At 45.3% G+C, this 15,271-nt stretch overlaps 1 pseudogene; it reads right to left on the minus strand.

The window, feature by feature from the left end:
- Positions 1–1,112: 1,112 nt before the first annotated feature.
- Positions 1,113–2,466, minus strand: LOC100659651 (dnaJ homolog subfamily C member 12-like; annotated as a pseudogene).
- Between the last annotated feature and the right edge of the window lie 12,805 nt (positions 2,467–15,271).

A 15,271-nucleotide genomic window follows, 5' to 3' on the forward strand; every position in this document is an offset into this window, starting at 1 on the left:
TTAGTTGCAAGATTAAGTCTGCTCAAAGTTAACCGTTGCTGAGGAGTAGGCAAAAGCTAAAATGGAGTGGGGGCTTAGGCTCAGGCCAGTCACTTTGGCAGAGTTAAATGCCTCAATTTTGGAGCTCTCACACAAACCAGCTGCCATCAAATCAATTCCAACTCCTGGTGACCCATGAGTCACCCATATGTATCGGAGTAGAACTGTGCAAGATAGAGTTTTCAGTGGCTGATTTTTTTGGAAGTAGGTTGCCAGGCCTTTCTTCCAAGGCACCTCTGGGTAGACTTGAACCTCCAACCTTTCTGTTAGTAGATGAGGTTGTCAACTATTTGTACCACCCAGGGACTCCATAGCTTTTCCAAGAACTTGCTATATTCATGTGTTTTTCATTTTACCAAGGGCCAGTGAAAACTCTGTCCTTGTCTAGGGAAACCTTGCTCTAAAATCTTCCTTCTTAGCTTTTCATTCACTGATTCACAAAATAAAAAATAACTGCAGAATACACATAAACACCAAGAACTCCAACCTAAAGAGAATACTTTCCTAACAGTCCCATTTTCGTAGTTAGGACATAATTTATAGATTTATCGCTTGCTTATGTAACAAAAAAAAAATTTGCAAAACACATTACTTTCCTCAAATAAATCATAACTTTTAAAATTCACAACTGTAAAAGTCAAGGTAGAAATCTCTATTTAAAGCATTAAAAAATATAATTGAATTATGAACTCATTATGAACTTTGAAGAAATGATTTCACTTCATGGGACTTAGACAATTAATTTGACATGTCATCTGAAGTCAAGAGAAAGTATTTCTTGTACATCCAGCATTAATAGAGATTATGGTACATCAATGAACTATTTAAATACAGAGATGAATTTTTAAATAGGTTTCCATAAATAACATTCACAGGAAAATGCATATAATCCAATCTACTCTGGATCTGTCTTACTATATGCAAATATTGAAAGAAATTATTCTTCTGAAAGTTTTCTCCCTTAAAAAAATACGTTGTGAGAACAGTTTCACCCATGGAAGAAGCAACTGGCACTCAGCAATTTGCAAACAGGACATATAAACGTGAAATTTTTAGGTATGAACAAAGACTGCATGCTGTCAGCCTAGGGGATGGTCTGTTCTCTCCCTTTTCCATGGGACATTTCATATTTCACAGTTTCTAAGCTTCCTCAGGAGTGCTGAGGGAGCATCTCCAGACCAGTGGAAAGGAAGGTGCCAACAGCTTACCTCCGAAAAACCTGGATGTGTGGGGAGAATGACTTTTCCAGGGACTCGGATTCTTTTTGCTCGATTTTCTCTGTGGTTGAACCCATCTCCCCTTTGTTTATTTCTCTTTGCTTGTTCCAGTCCTTATTCTCAATCTTGTTGGCTTGAGTCTGACCAGATTATTCTGGCCTCAGGCCTCTGACAGCCCAATGCATTGACGTTTTCACTGAGTCGCTCAAAGCTTCCCACTGCTGGAAGGCCATTGTCATCTGGCTCCTTCGCCAGTGGTCATAGCGGGCTAAACTCTTTTCATTGGCCAGAAACTCCTTTGCCTTCTGTAGTTTCTGGAAAGTCTCCACAGCTTTGGAGTTTTCAGGATGCTTGTCAGGGTGATATTCCGGGGCTCTGATCTTAAATTCTGCCAGGATTTGTTCAACCGAAGACAATTCGTCACATCCCAGCAATCTATAGTAATCTTTAGTAGTCTCCAAACTGTAATTCAGTATTGTATTCATTTAGGCTATTAACTCAGCTTTTTTTCCCTCAGAAACAAGAGGCACAATGAGCTGCAAATTAACAGAAAAAGCCTCCTTAAACCTGATTGCACGTTCAGCAGCACGTTCCAAACAGCACTCTTCATTTCTCGACTGCTGCTTCCGTGGGCATTCACTGTGGAGTCAAGTAAACTGAAATCCTGGACAACTTCAATCTTTTCTCCATTTATCATGATGTGGCTTATGGGTTCAGTTTTGTTTTCTTTATGCTGAGATGTAATCCATCCATACTGAAGGCTGTAGTCTTTGATCTTCGTCAGTAAGTCCTTCAAGTTCTCTTTGCTTTTGGCAAGCAAGGTTGTGCCATCTGCATATTACAGCTTGTTAATGAGTTTTCCTCCAATCCTGATGCCCAGTTCTTCTTCATATAGGCCAGCCTCTCAGATTATTTGCTCAGCATATAGTTTCAATAAGTGTGGTGAAAAGATACAACCCCGACACACACCTTTCCTGATGTTAAACCATGCTGTATTCCCTTGTTCTGTTGGAATGACTACCTCTTGACCAATGTACAGGTTCCTCATGAGCATAATTAAATGTTCTGAAATTCCCACCATTTGTAACATTATTCATAATTTTTATGATCCACACAGTTGAATGCCTTTGCATAGTCAATAAAACACAGGTAAACATCTTTCTCATATTCTTTGCTTTCAGCCAAGATTCATCTGCTAACGGCAATGATATCCCTCATTCTACCTCCTCTTTTGAATCCAGCTTGAATTTCTGGCAGTTCCCTGTCGATATATTGCTGTAGCCAGTTTTGAATGATCTTCAGCAAAATTTTACTTGCGTGTGATATTAATGATATTGTTCAATAATTTCCACATTCTGTTGGATTACCTTTCTTTGAAATGGGCACAAATATGGATCTCTGCCAGTCGGTTGGCCAGGTATCTTCCAAATTTCTTGGCATAGATGAATGAGCGCTTCCAGCATTGCATCCATTTGTTGAAACATCTTGTCTTAGTTATCTAGCGCTGCTATAACAGAAATACCACAAGTGGATGGCTTTAACAAAGAGAAATTTATTCTTTCACAGTCTAAGAGGCTAGAAGTTCAAATTTAAGGTGACAGCTCCCAGGGAAGGCTTTCTCTCTCTGTTGGTTCTGGGGGAAGACCCTTGTCATCAATCTTCCCTCAAGTGGGTCTAGGAGTTTCTCAGTGCAGGGACCCTGGGTCCAAAAGGACATGCTTTCCTCCTGGGTCTTCGTCTTGGTGGCGGGAAGTCCCTCTGTCTCTCTGCTCGCTTCTCTCTTTTATATCTCAAAAGAGATTGACTCAAGATACAACCTAATCTTGTAGATTGAGTCCTGCCTCATTAACACAACTACCTCTAATCCTGCCTCATTAACATCGTAGAGGTGGGGTTTACAACACATAGGAAAATCACATCAGATGACAAAATGGTGGACAATCACACAATACCGGGAATCATGTCCTAGCCAAGTTGACAAACATTTTGGGGGACACAATTCAATCCATAACACATTTCAAATGGTATTTTGTCAACTCCTGGACTGTTGTTTTTGGCCAATGCCTTTAGTCCAGCAGTACCATCGGTTCTTGATCATAGGCATCAGTTTAGTCACCTGTAAAATGGGGATGGGGTAGCGCATTCCAGTTCTAATGGTCAAAGGTCCTGAACTGTGTCTCTTGGACTCACAGGTCTGCTGCTGGACCCCTGCAGTAGGGCTGAGGGGCAAGTACTTGCCTCCGGCCCCTTAAACAGATGTGGGGGCTATTGTGGCTATAACTGCGCTCCCAGGAAATAGTTGTAAGAGCAAGAATGCTTTGACAGGCTCCATCAAAGCTGCCTCTATGTCCCCTGGGTGTGGGAGGGTGGGCATAAAGAGCCTCCAGCTGGGACCAGCTGCTGGGCAGTCTCCTAGTGCAGAGGCGGAGTCTCTGAAGGGTGTTCCTTTCCCCTCGCTTTGATTGGGTGAAAAATATCCCAGAGGCTGTTTCCATCTTTTTGCTATTGTGAGTAGTGCTACAATGAACTTCCGTGTACGTATGTCTGTTTGTGTCCCTACTTTTAGGTCCCTAGGGTATATACCAAAGGAGCTCCAGTGGCACAATGGTTAAGCAATAGGCTGCTATTTGAAAGATTGGTAGTTTGAACCCACCCAGCAGCTCCAATGGAGAAAAATCTGGCGATCTGCTTCCTTAAAGATTACAGTCAAGAAAACCCTATGGGGGTAAGACAGTGTACAATACTGGGGAAGCCAGCACAACTTGTCTAAGGCAAGGTCATGGAAGCATGATAGACACATCCAAACTCTCTGAGGGACCAAATTACTGGGCTGAAGTCTCTGGGGACCATGGTCTCCGGAAACATCTAGCTCAATTGGCATAACATAGTTTAAAAAGAAAATGTTCTACATTCTACTTTGGTGAGTAGCGCCTGGGGCCTTAAATCTTGTGAGCGGCCACCTAAGATACTCCAATGGTCTCACCCCGTCTAGAGCAAGGGAGAATGAAGAAAACCAAAGACACAAGGGAAAGATTAGTCTAAGGGACTAATGGACCACAACTACCACAGCCTCCACTAGACTGAGTCCAGCACGACTAGATGGTGCCCAGCTACCACCACTGACTGCCCTGACAGGGATCACAGTACAGGGTCCTAGACAGAACTGGAGAAAAATGTGGATCAAAATTCTAACTCACACACACACAAAAAAAGACCAGACTTACTGATCTGACAGAGACTGGAGAAATTCCGAGAGTATGGCCCCCGGACACCCTGTTAGCTCAGTAATGAAGTCACTCTTGAGGTTCACCCTTCAGCCAAAGATTAGACAGGCCCATTAAAAAAATGAGACTAAATGGGCACACCAGCCTAGTGGCAAGGATGAGAAGGCAGGAGGGGAAAGGAAAGCTGGTAATTGGGAATCCAAGGTCCAGAAGGGGAGAGTGTTAACATGCCATGGGGTTGGCAACCAATGTCACTAAACAATGTGTGTATTAATTTTTAAAGAGAAACTAGCTTGCTCAGTAAACCTTCATCTAAAGTACAATTTAAAAAAAACAAACCATATGAGGCAGTTCTGCTGTGTCACATAGGGTAGCCATGAGTCAGAACATACTTGATGGCATCCAACAATGACAGGAGTGGGGTAGCTGGATCATACGGTAGCTCTATTTGTAATTTTTTGAGAAATTGCTATACAACGGTTGTACCATTTTATATTTCTACCAGCAATGGATAAGAGTCCTGCTCTCCCCAAATCCTGGCCAATGTTAGTTATTTTCTGCTTTTTTGATCATTAGCATTCTGGTAGGGGTAGGTGGTATCTCATTGTAGTTTTAGTTTGGATCTAATGGCTAATGTGAACCCTGGTGCCATAGTGGTTAAGTGGGACAGTGGCTAACCAAAAGGTCAGCAGTTCAAATCCACCAGCCACTCCTTGGAAACCCTATGGGGGCAGTTTTACCCCATCCGATAGGCTCCCTATGAGTTGGAATTGACTCAACGGGTTTGGTTTTTTTGGTCATAATGGCTAATGGGAGGAGCCTTGGTGGCACAGTGGGTAACCTCTCAACTACAACCAAAAGGTAGGTGGTTTGAACCCACCAGCCACTCCAGGGGAGCATCTGCTTCGGTAAAGAGTACAGCCGTGGAAACCCTATGGGGCAGTAGTCCTGTAGGGTCACTATGAGTCGGAATTGACTGGATGGCAGTGGGGTTTTTTTTGAATGGTTGATGATGCTAAGCACCTTTTCATGTGCTTGTTGGCCACTTTAGTAAAAAAAGGGCTCATTTGTCTTTTTGTTAAGTTGCAGAAGTTTTATATTTATTTTTGATATTAGATCCTTATCAGATATGTGGTTTCCAAACATTTTTTCCCAGCCTGTAAGGTGTCTTTTTACTCTTTTGAGAAAGCCTTTTGATGAACACAAGTATTTAATTTTTATAAGGTCCCAATTATCCTTTTTCGTCTTCTGTTGCTTGCTCCTGCATTTGTTGTTGTATCTGATAGCAAAAATACAAGAACAACCCAAGTACCCTTCAGCAGATAAATAAAATGTGGTATATCTGTACCATGAGATATTACTCAGCTGAATATTTCTCATGGAATATTACTTATGTCGAGTGAATAAGTCAATCACAAAAGGGCAAATATTGTATGGTCTCACTGATATGAAATGACAAGGATAAGTAAATATATAAAAACAAATGGTTACTAGGGTAACCAGGGGCGGGGGAGGGCTGAAAGAGAGGGGTAATCATTCTTTGAGAAGTGCTGAATGTTTGTCTGTGGTGATGGGAAAATTGGCATCTACTAAGGATGATGGTTACACAATTCGACTAGTGTAACTGATATCACTGGGCCGTTTGCCAGTAAAAAAAATGGGGGAGGGAATGACAGATTGAACGTTATATTTAATTTTACAACAAAAACAGCAGCAAAAAAAAAAAAAAAGGTTGCAGCTGTTGATACTACTTAGGTACAAATAGACACCTCATGAAATTAGTTTTCTTGGTCCAAAGGTTTAGGGTAATGATTTTGTGAGCCTATCCAGTCAATTGGCCTAATGTTGTTTAAGAGTTTCTGCTCTACCTTCTAGTTTGGAGAGTAGTGCCCTGGGGTCTTAAAACATCCAAGATACAACAATTGATCTCTATTTGCCTGGAGCAACAAGGGAAGAAGGAGACCCAGGAGTCAAAGAAGGAAATGGTCTCAGGTCTAATTGGCTCCATGAACTACTATCTCCCTTGCCACGAGACCAGAAGAAATGGATGGTGGCCGGCTACCATTACTGCATGTTTTAATGGGGGACCCAATAGAGGGATCTTGATCAAAAAGAGGAAAATTGAGAAACAGAACTTCAAATTCTTATTAGAAACTAGACTTACTAGATACATTGAGACTGGAGGACCCCAAACGTATTGCCTAGAAGCAACTTTGTTTTTTTTTTTTGGAAATGACTTTTAAACCTTGAACAGAAACTATCCCATGAAGCCATCTTTAAACTAAATAACAGTTTAACACAATAAAAAAGAAAAGTTTACCTTGAGCATTGAGCCCTTTTAAAGAATTACCCGTATAAGATCAAAAAAAAACAGTAGCTCTAAAACATAAATGAGGGCTTAAAGGCCAGAGAGTCTAAGTTAAGGGTGGCGAAACAATAGGGGAGAGATAGTGAGAGTAGTGATACAACATTAAGTAACTAACCATTGTCAATGAACTGTACATGTAAAAATTGTTGAATGGGTGTATGTTTTGTTGTGCATATTTTCGCCAAAAAAAAAAAAAGCCTCATAGACTGTTCACCCCAAGACAGCCCTCTCTGAGCCCTTCCCTGAGCCTCTCAGGGCCCTTCTCTGCCATCTCCCTGAGTGAGCTTTGGTGACCCAGGCTCTGGGCAGCTGAACAAGTCAGCTCTTGCCTCTGGTGAACAGCTCTTCACTGTGCAGGGCCTGGAGATGGTGCAGGAGGGGACGGGGGAAGTGAGCCCAGGGAGGCCCTCTCAGACCACTCAACCCAGAGGAGCCCAGGGCCTCTGGTTAGCTAGGAGTCTGTTATCAATTGAATTGTGTCCCCCCAAAATATGTCTTGTAAATCCTAACCCCTATATCTGTGGTCATGATCCCTGTTTGGGAATAGCTGTCTTTGTGATGTTAATGAGACAGGATTAGTGTAGGGTATGTCTTAAATCAATCTCTTTTGAGATATAAAAGAGATGAACCGAGCAAGCCAAGGAAGTAGGGGCAGAGATGGGGGAAGACGATGTCAAGATCCATGGAGTTCGCCAAGGAATCAGGAAGCAGAAGCTGAGAGACAAGCACCTTCCTCCAGGGATGACAGAGAGAGAAAGTCTTCCTGCATGCAGAGTCAGCCCTCTGAATTCATACTTTTAGCTTCCTAAACTCCTCCTAAAGTGTGAGAAAATAAGTTTCTGTTTGTTAAAGCCACCCTGTCATGGATTGAATTATGTCCTCCCAAAAATATGTGTATCAGTTTGGCTGGGCCATGATTCCTGGTGTTGCGTGATTTTCCTGTATGTTGTAAATCCTACCTCTATGATGTTAATGAGGGAGGATGGGTGGCAGTTATGTTAATCAGGACTCAGTTTACAAGACTGGATTGTGTCTTGAGGCAATCTATTGAGATATAAAAGAAAGAAGCAAAGATATGAAAGAAAGAAGCGAGCAGAGTGGTGGGGGACCTCATACCACCCAGAAAGCAGTGCCAGGAGGAGAGCGCATCTTTTGGACTCAGGGTTCCTGCGCAAAGAAGCTCCTAGTCTGGGGGAAAATTGATGAGAAGGCCAACAGAGAGAGAAAGCCTTCCCCTGGAGCTGACACCCTGAATTTGAACTTCTAGCCTACTTTACTGTGAAGAAATAAATTTCTCTTTGTTGAAGCCATCCATTTGTGGTATTTCTGTTCTAGCAACTCTAGATGACTAAGACACACCTACCTGTGGTGTTTGTGTTATAGCAGCACTGAAGAACGAAGACAGAATTCCTGAGCAAGTGCCTCCCCAGAGCTTGGAGTACTGCCTTGGGAGGGTGACCTCTGCCCAGAGTCCAATCCTGACTGGGACAAGGATTTGTCTTTGAGGCAAACAAGCAGGAGGCAGAACTAGCTTGAAATGTGCTTGCCAGTCAGGCCCTTTAATACTTTCCCAGGATGGAAGTGCTGCCCAAGCAGCTCCTGCTGCATGGTGAGGTGTGTGATGTGTGCTCCTGTGTGTTCGTGCTCACATGTATGTGCATATGCAGGTGTACACACGTTGTATGGAGACTGAGCTGAAATGTCTGCAGATCTTACTCTGTGGCCTTGTGCATAAGGATATGTTTTGGAGTTAGACAATCCTGGGGTGAAATGCTGAAATCTCTGCCGAGATACTTATTATTCATTTAACTTCTCTGAGCTGCAGTTTCCTCATCTGTAAATGGGATCAGGAAGAAAGGCCTGCCAGTCTACTTTCAAAAATTCGTCAATGAAAATCTTATGGATAGCAATAGAACACCGTTCGAATAATGGGAAAAATAACACTTCCTACCTTACAGGTTGTTGTGAGGGTTGGGTGAGGCAATGTATGCAAAGAACTTAGCATGGTTTCTGGGATACAGCTAGTGCTTAATAAATGCTGGCAATTGTGGTTGTTGTTATTATTATCTTCGTTACTTGAGGGTAACATCTTGTTTTCCAGAATCCAGCTTTTAGGTAATCTATTTCTTTAGCCTGATGTGAAAAGCGAAGACCTTTGGCAGCTCTCTCAGTTTTTCTGAGCAGCTGGAGGAAGCACAGTGGGAAGACCTGTTAGCCCTGGAAACACCTTGGACATTTGGGGGTCAGGTTGAGAACCACAGATGGGGGGTGGCTGGGAATGAAGCTGAGATGGGCGGGCCCCTGTTGCCTTCAGGGGAATGTATGTGTGACAGCATGTATGCCTGGCAAGTGCGTGAGGGTGCGTGGGTGTGGTCTGTACTCTGGGTGTGTGCGTGTGTGTGGCACGTGGTAGCTCCGAGTGGCGGTGTGTGTGCCTCAGTGTGTGTGCTGGGTGAGTGCTAAGTAAGCTTGTTTCTCTCTCCATCCTGTGTGCGAGGGTTTCTCAGTATGTCTGCCCTGGGCTTTTCTGCCTCACTGTTCCCTGAAAGAAGATCCTGGGTGGTGCAAACGGTTTGCGCTCAAAAACTAACTGAAAGGTTGGTGGTTTGAACCCACCAGTAGTGCCACGGAGGAAAGGCCTGGTGATGTGTTTCCATTAAGGCCACAACCAAGAAAACCCTATGGAGCAGTTCTACTCTGTACAATGTGGGGTCACTGTGAGTCGGAATCAGCGGGTTTGGTTTTTTGTTGTTGTTGTTGTTCCCTGAGTGCGTTTATGAGACTCCGTGCCTTTGCTTCCGTGTGTGTGTTTTTGTGTATACCTGGCCTTTGGGTTCTTTCTAATGGTGTTATTGTAGTTTGGTCTGTGGGAGCTTCATCTAGGTGAGGCGCTCTGGGGGGCAGAGCTGAATGGAGGAGCCACAGCCTTGCTGCCTAAGAAGGCCTCAGTTCGGAGGCCTCGTTGGATTTTGAAACGCTCTTTTCATGCAAGCTGAGGGTAAAGGTTTTTCTTTCCCCAAGTATATATTACTTGTTAATATGACTCTGAGCAAGGAGGGAGTTCAGCATTCCACCCTGGACTAATTCTCTCATTTTACAGGTGAGGGGCTGGGACCTGGCCAGTGGTGGAGAATGGCTTGAGGTTCGACCCCGCTGGGGCTAGGGGCTACTGTCAGGAGTCTTCCTTGCTCTACTCCCACCTGAGGGCCCGACCTCGGGCTGAGGTTGAAGTCTCTGCAGAGAATCATGACTTAGGCACAGCCTTCAACTGGTCCGAGGCAGGGGCTTCTTTGGGAACAGCCTCCTTGAGGGTAGGTTTTCCAATAAACAATGAATAATTTTTGCATGAGACATATTTATACTGTAACATTATTCATGACTGATCTGAAATTTAAATTTAACTGGGCATCCTGTATTTTAATTTGCTAAGTCTGGTAACTCCATTTCAGAGTCAGTGGGCTGGGGGTTGGTGGAGAAGCCGAGAGGCTCCAACCCAGTCTCCACCCCAGAACAGCCAACTCAGTCCAACCTAAGTCAGCTTGTTCTCATTGAGTGTTTCCTGGGACGAGCTTCATGCCAGAAGAGATGAGGATGACAAGCTCTGAGACCCACAGCCTCTGCCTGATGGGTTCACATGGTCTAACTCAGTGGACCGAGAGTGGCGGGATTAAGGTTATTTGCTCCAGCCTCTGGAATCTTGGATGAGGGGATCTGTGGTTTGCAGGTCAAGGTCACCTGGTCTAGAGGGAAACCCTACAAGAGGACTAAGATTAGAGTCCTTAGGCTTGGAAACGGGAAGAAATCAGATGGGATTGTGACGGGCGACCTAAGGGATGGATCAGGAGGTAGGTGGACTCGATGTCTGTTCACATGGTGTGTGATAGTACAGACCTCAGGGAAGACCCCAGTTATGCTCCCCCCTGTACTGTCTGACCTGGCACTGTGATCCTTGGGTTAGGCATTGCTCTGAGGTCCCTCTCACCCAGTGCTGAGTATATAATCAGACTCTGTCCTTCCTGAACAGCCAGCCTAGGGACTCGAAGGCCTGGAGCCTGAGTGTTCTGGAGAGAAGGCCCTGAGGGAAAGGCCTCAGACAGTTCTGGTGGCCAGTGAGACCAGAGCCCAGGTCCTGAGAGGAGCAGTGGGCACTTTCAGAGTGAAGGGGAGGGAGCGCTGTGTCCAAGCTAACTCTGGGTTTTGTCTTGGGGGTAGGAGTGCACAGGATGGGAAGCATGGGGGAGGAAACAATGAGGAAGTTTCTGGAAATCTGTGCCTTTCACCTCCTTCCTGAACTTCCTCTCCCCTCACTCCTCCTCCCACCCAGAACCAGGATCCAATTTCCTGTTTTGTTTTTTTTTTCAAAACACAACTCAAACAGATTTAATCTCGAGGGATTGTTCTTTGAGGGGAACCTGTGGAGGCAAGTTGTCTCTGAGGTCGTAAAAGAGATAGATATAAAAAAATCAAGATTCTGAAAAACAAAAAGAAGCCCATGTGGCATGTGAAGCGGATTAAAGTCTGGCTGCTGGGGTTGTTTACTCTTCTCCACCTGTGTCCTGCCTGCGGTGGATGTTAGCTGGCCCACAGCTCAGGGTCAGTATCTTTCTCCTGCCCCCACCTGCCCCAAAGTGGCCCCAGCCCCAAGCCCCACCTCGTGGAGACCCTTTAGAAAGAAACACATGGAAACCCTGAGTCTACTGTGGCCCTATTTGCTGAGTGAGCTCCTGGAGGCAGTTGCCACTGGGAGCCTTCCTACGCAGTGCTTCAGAGACAGGGCATTGGGAGTGAAACTTCAAGCTCTTGAAGACTGCCTCTTGCTATTCTCAGCCATTGTGGGGTGGGGTGAGATATGGAAGTGTGTGGTGGGAGGGGTGTGGCTCAGTGTGTGGAACATGTGGTACCCTCTGGTGCCAGGTGACAGAGATGGCTCAGGGTGACACAGCATGGTGTGTTGGGCTCACCATGCCACAACCACAACCCACGTGGTGTAGGAGGGATGCTCCCTGACCACCACTCATGGCCACAGAGACAAAGGAAGTGGGGGATCCCACAGAAAGCCAGGGCCTTCCAGCTCTTGGGAACAAGCTGTCTCTCACCCACCATGGGCCACCTGCCTCTGTGGCCTTCTCCACCAAGCTTGAAATTCCTACTGTGGGTCACCAGGCCAGCATTTCCTAAACAGTCTTCTGAGGAACATTAGCATATCATGGAATGTAATATTCTCCCACAAACAGAACTACCAATATATATATTTTTTAATTTTATTTTGAGAACAGTATGTGTATGAAAATGATAAACATGTGAATGCACGTATCATATGATAATCTGCTTAACAAAACAAGGTGCTCTATTCTGAGAGGCTATGGATTCATACTGGGACTTGTTCTATGGATGAATGAATGATGTGATTCTGTGGTCCACAGAAATTCTGTGGGCTGTAGAAATACAGCACTGGACAAGAGTCAGGACTGGTGCTCCTCATATGTTACAGTGGGCTGTTACACTGGTGGCTCTCAACGAACCATGCCTCCTGGTGTTCATGACCTTGTACAGTCCTCTTCCACACATGGGCTTGGTCATGTGAATTTCTTTGGCCAATATGACTTTGGCAAGTGTGATGCAAGCATAGACCTGGTCACCACTTGTTTATCCTCCTGAGACTTGCCTTTTGGAATGCTCATGGGGAAGTCGGCCACCAAGCTGTGAAGAAGTTTGGGTAGTCTAGTGAATGACAAGATAGCATGTGGTGACAGTCGAAATACTGCATATTTGAGTGAAGCCTTCTTGGACTTTCCAGCCCATCCTAGCTGAATGAGCGGCCCTAGCTGATGCCACCTGGAGCAGAAGAACCACCCAGCAGAGCCCTGCCCACATCCACAAAAGCATGAGAAATGATAAAGTGTTGCTTTAAGCCACTAAGTTTTGGGGTGGTTTGTTACATTGCAATAGATAACTGAAATACTTTTAATAGGTGTGCAATAAATGTGTATGGAATGTGTGAATAGCAAATCACAATGCCAATTCTGCTGCCAATTGCTTACACTGGTCCAGGATACTCATTAAGCCTTGGTCTCATCTATTGTTTGTTGTGATTCCCCACAACAATCCATGAATAAGAAGTCACGGAGACTTGGATTTAAATTCTAGATCTCACTGATTCATTCATTCAACCAATATTTAAGTACTACTATGTGTTGGACAGGATCCTTGGTGGCACAGTGGTTAGCTGCTAAATGAAAGGTCAGTGGTTCAAACCCACCAGTCGCTCCATGGGGGAAAGACGTGGTGATCTGCATCAGTGAAGTGGAAACCCCATGAAGGCAGTTCTACTCTGTCCTATAGGGTCGTTATGAGTTGGAATTGACTCAATGGCAATGAGTTTCGTTTTTTTTGGCTGTGTTGGACACTGTTAGAAATGGGGTTTCAATGGTGAGTAAAATGGACACAGTTCCTGTCCTCATGAAGCTTATAGTCATGTGAGGGAGATACACATTTATCAAATAATAACGCAAATAAACATAAAATTTTAACAGTGATGAGTGCTACAAAGGGATGTCACCTAGTCAAGGGGTCAAGGAAAGCTTCTTGGAAGCAGCGACGCCAAACCTGAGATATGAAGGGTGATTAGGAGCAAACCAGGTGAAGAGAGGAAGGAAGGGCGTTCCATGCAGAAGAAACAACATGCACAAAGGGTGATCCCACTAGGGGGGGCACCTGACTGAAGTGGAGAGAGAGGGTCGGGGGAATGGGGTTCAAGAAGAGGCTGGGTTTCACAGGTTGGACTGGTGAAGGCAAGGCTTCGTCATAAGAGCAGTGGGAAGCCACTGGGATGTCTTAAGCTGAGTTGGCACGGTCAGGTTTGTGTTTCCAAAAGATGACTCTAGTTGCTGGGCTGCTGTGGGGTGGGCGTGATGGAGTGGAGGAAGAGCTGTGTGCTGAGCAGCAAGGAGGCAGACGTGCTGGGGGCTTAGGCCAGAGTGGCAGTAACAGAGGTGGAGGGAAGAGATAGATTGGAGCGCTTTGGTAAAGCAAACCAGCTGAGCTTTAGTGCTAGACTGAATGTGGGAGGTGAGGAAAAGGGAGGAGTCAGGAATGATCTGGGGTTTCTTGATTTAGCACCTGGGTGGGGGTAGTGCCATTTGGGGAGGGAGAGAAGATGGGGAGAACTAAGTCAGGGGTGAGGGAAGCCACCTACAAATTGGGTGAACTTGGGCAGGTTACTTTTAAGCCGCTGAATGCCTCAGTTTTCTCATCTGAGATAAGTGATAAAAGCAAGACACTGTGTGTAGAGGGTCCAGCTCAGAGTAGCTGCTCCTGCATATCAGGGCTTCACTCCCTCATCTTTTCCTCTGTGAGGTGGCATAGACAGATGCTTTCTCCCCATTTTACAGATGAGTAAGCTGAGTCTCTGTGAGGGCGGAGTCTTGCCTGAAGTCACATACTGTTGGAATCAGAATTCTAGGAAGGTGGTGGGAAGAGCCTTCCCTCTTTGCCTTTAACATCAGCTCCCAGATCACAAGAATAGAAATTATTCATTCATGAGCTTTCCAGTCATCATTGGAGGCCTGACACAGGAACAGAGGTGTTTAGGTGGGAAATGCAATTGGGGGAGAGGGCAGAGAGTTAAAGAGAGGGCAAGTTTAGGCTCCGTAGAGGAGGATGAAGTTAAACACCAGATTCACACAGTAGTCAATTCCTCAAATGAAGGCTATTATACAGAGTTTATTTTTCACTCACATGAAGTCCAACATGGGTGCTTTGACTGACAGGCAGCCTTCCTCTTAGTGGAGATTCCAGCACCCAGGCTCCTTCCATCTTGTGGCTCTGTATCTCCTAGGACCTGAGGTCAGGGCAGAAAGAGGAGGTGGATGAGGCACGTCTGCTTCCTACTGTTGTCCTGAACCCAGGTGTGTGACATCACTTCTGCTCACGTGCCACTGGCCACCCATGATGGCAAAGGTGCTGGGGGATGTAGTCTAGATGGATGCCCAAGAAGAGGAGAAAACAAGTTTGGTGACCAGCTACCTAATTCTGCCACAACAGGCCAGAGCTAATGTCCACATCCTGAATATCACAGTCAGGAGCCTGAGCTTAGCCAGGTCAGACTCCTGGGGAGTCCATCTCCTGGGGAGTCTTGATCTGTTGGTCAAGAAGAGGAGAAAGGCTGCTCAAGGTCTGTCAGAATTTCCCCAAGAGGGAAGAGGATGAGTCCTGGGGTAAGCAAGTTGAAAGAACCAGGCTTGATCCCAGTATACTGGCTGGTGGTTGGCAGGGAGCCACTCCTGGATGTACTCCTGTAGGGCCAAGGAAATAGCCTCTGGCCAAGGCCAGTGGGAAACTTGTCCTGAGTTTCCTAAGACAGAGGGCTGTGAGGAGCTAGTGAGCAAAGCCTCCCTGCATTATGCTTAATGAAATGTTTGTGG

Source organism: Loxodonta africana, chromosome 26 (assembly GCF_030014295.1).
Source record: "Loxodonta africana isolate mLoxAfr1 chromosome 26, mLoxAfr1.hap2, whole genome shotgun sequence".
In the NCBI taxonomy this organism is placed as follows: Eukaryota; Metazoa; Chordata; class Mammalia; order Proboscidea; family Elephantidae; genus Loxodonta; species Loxodonta africana.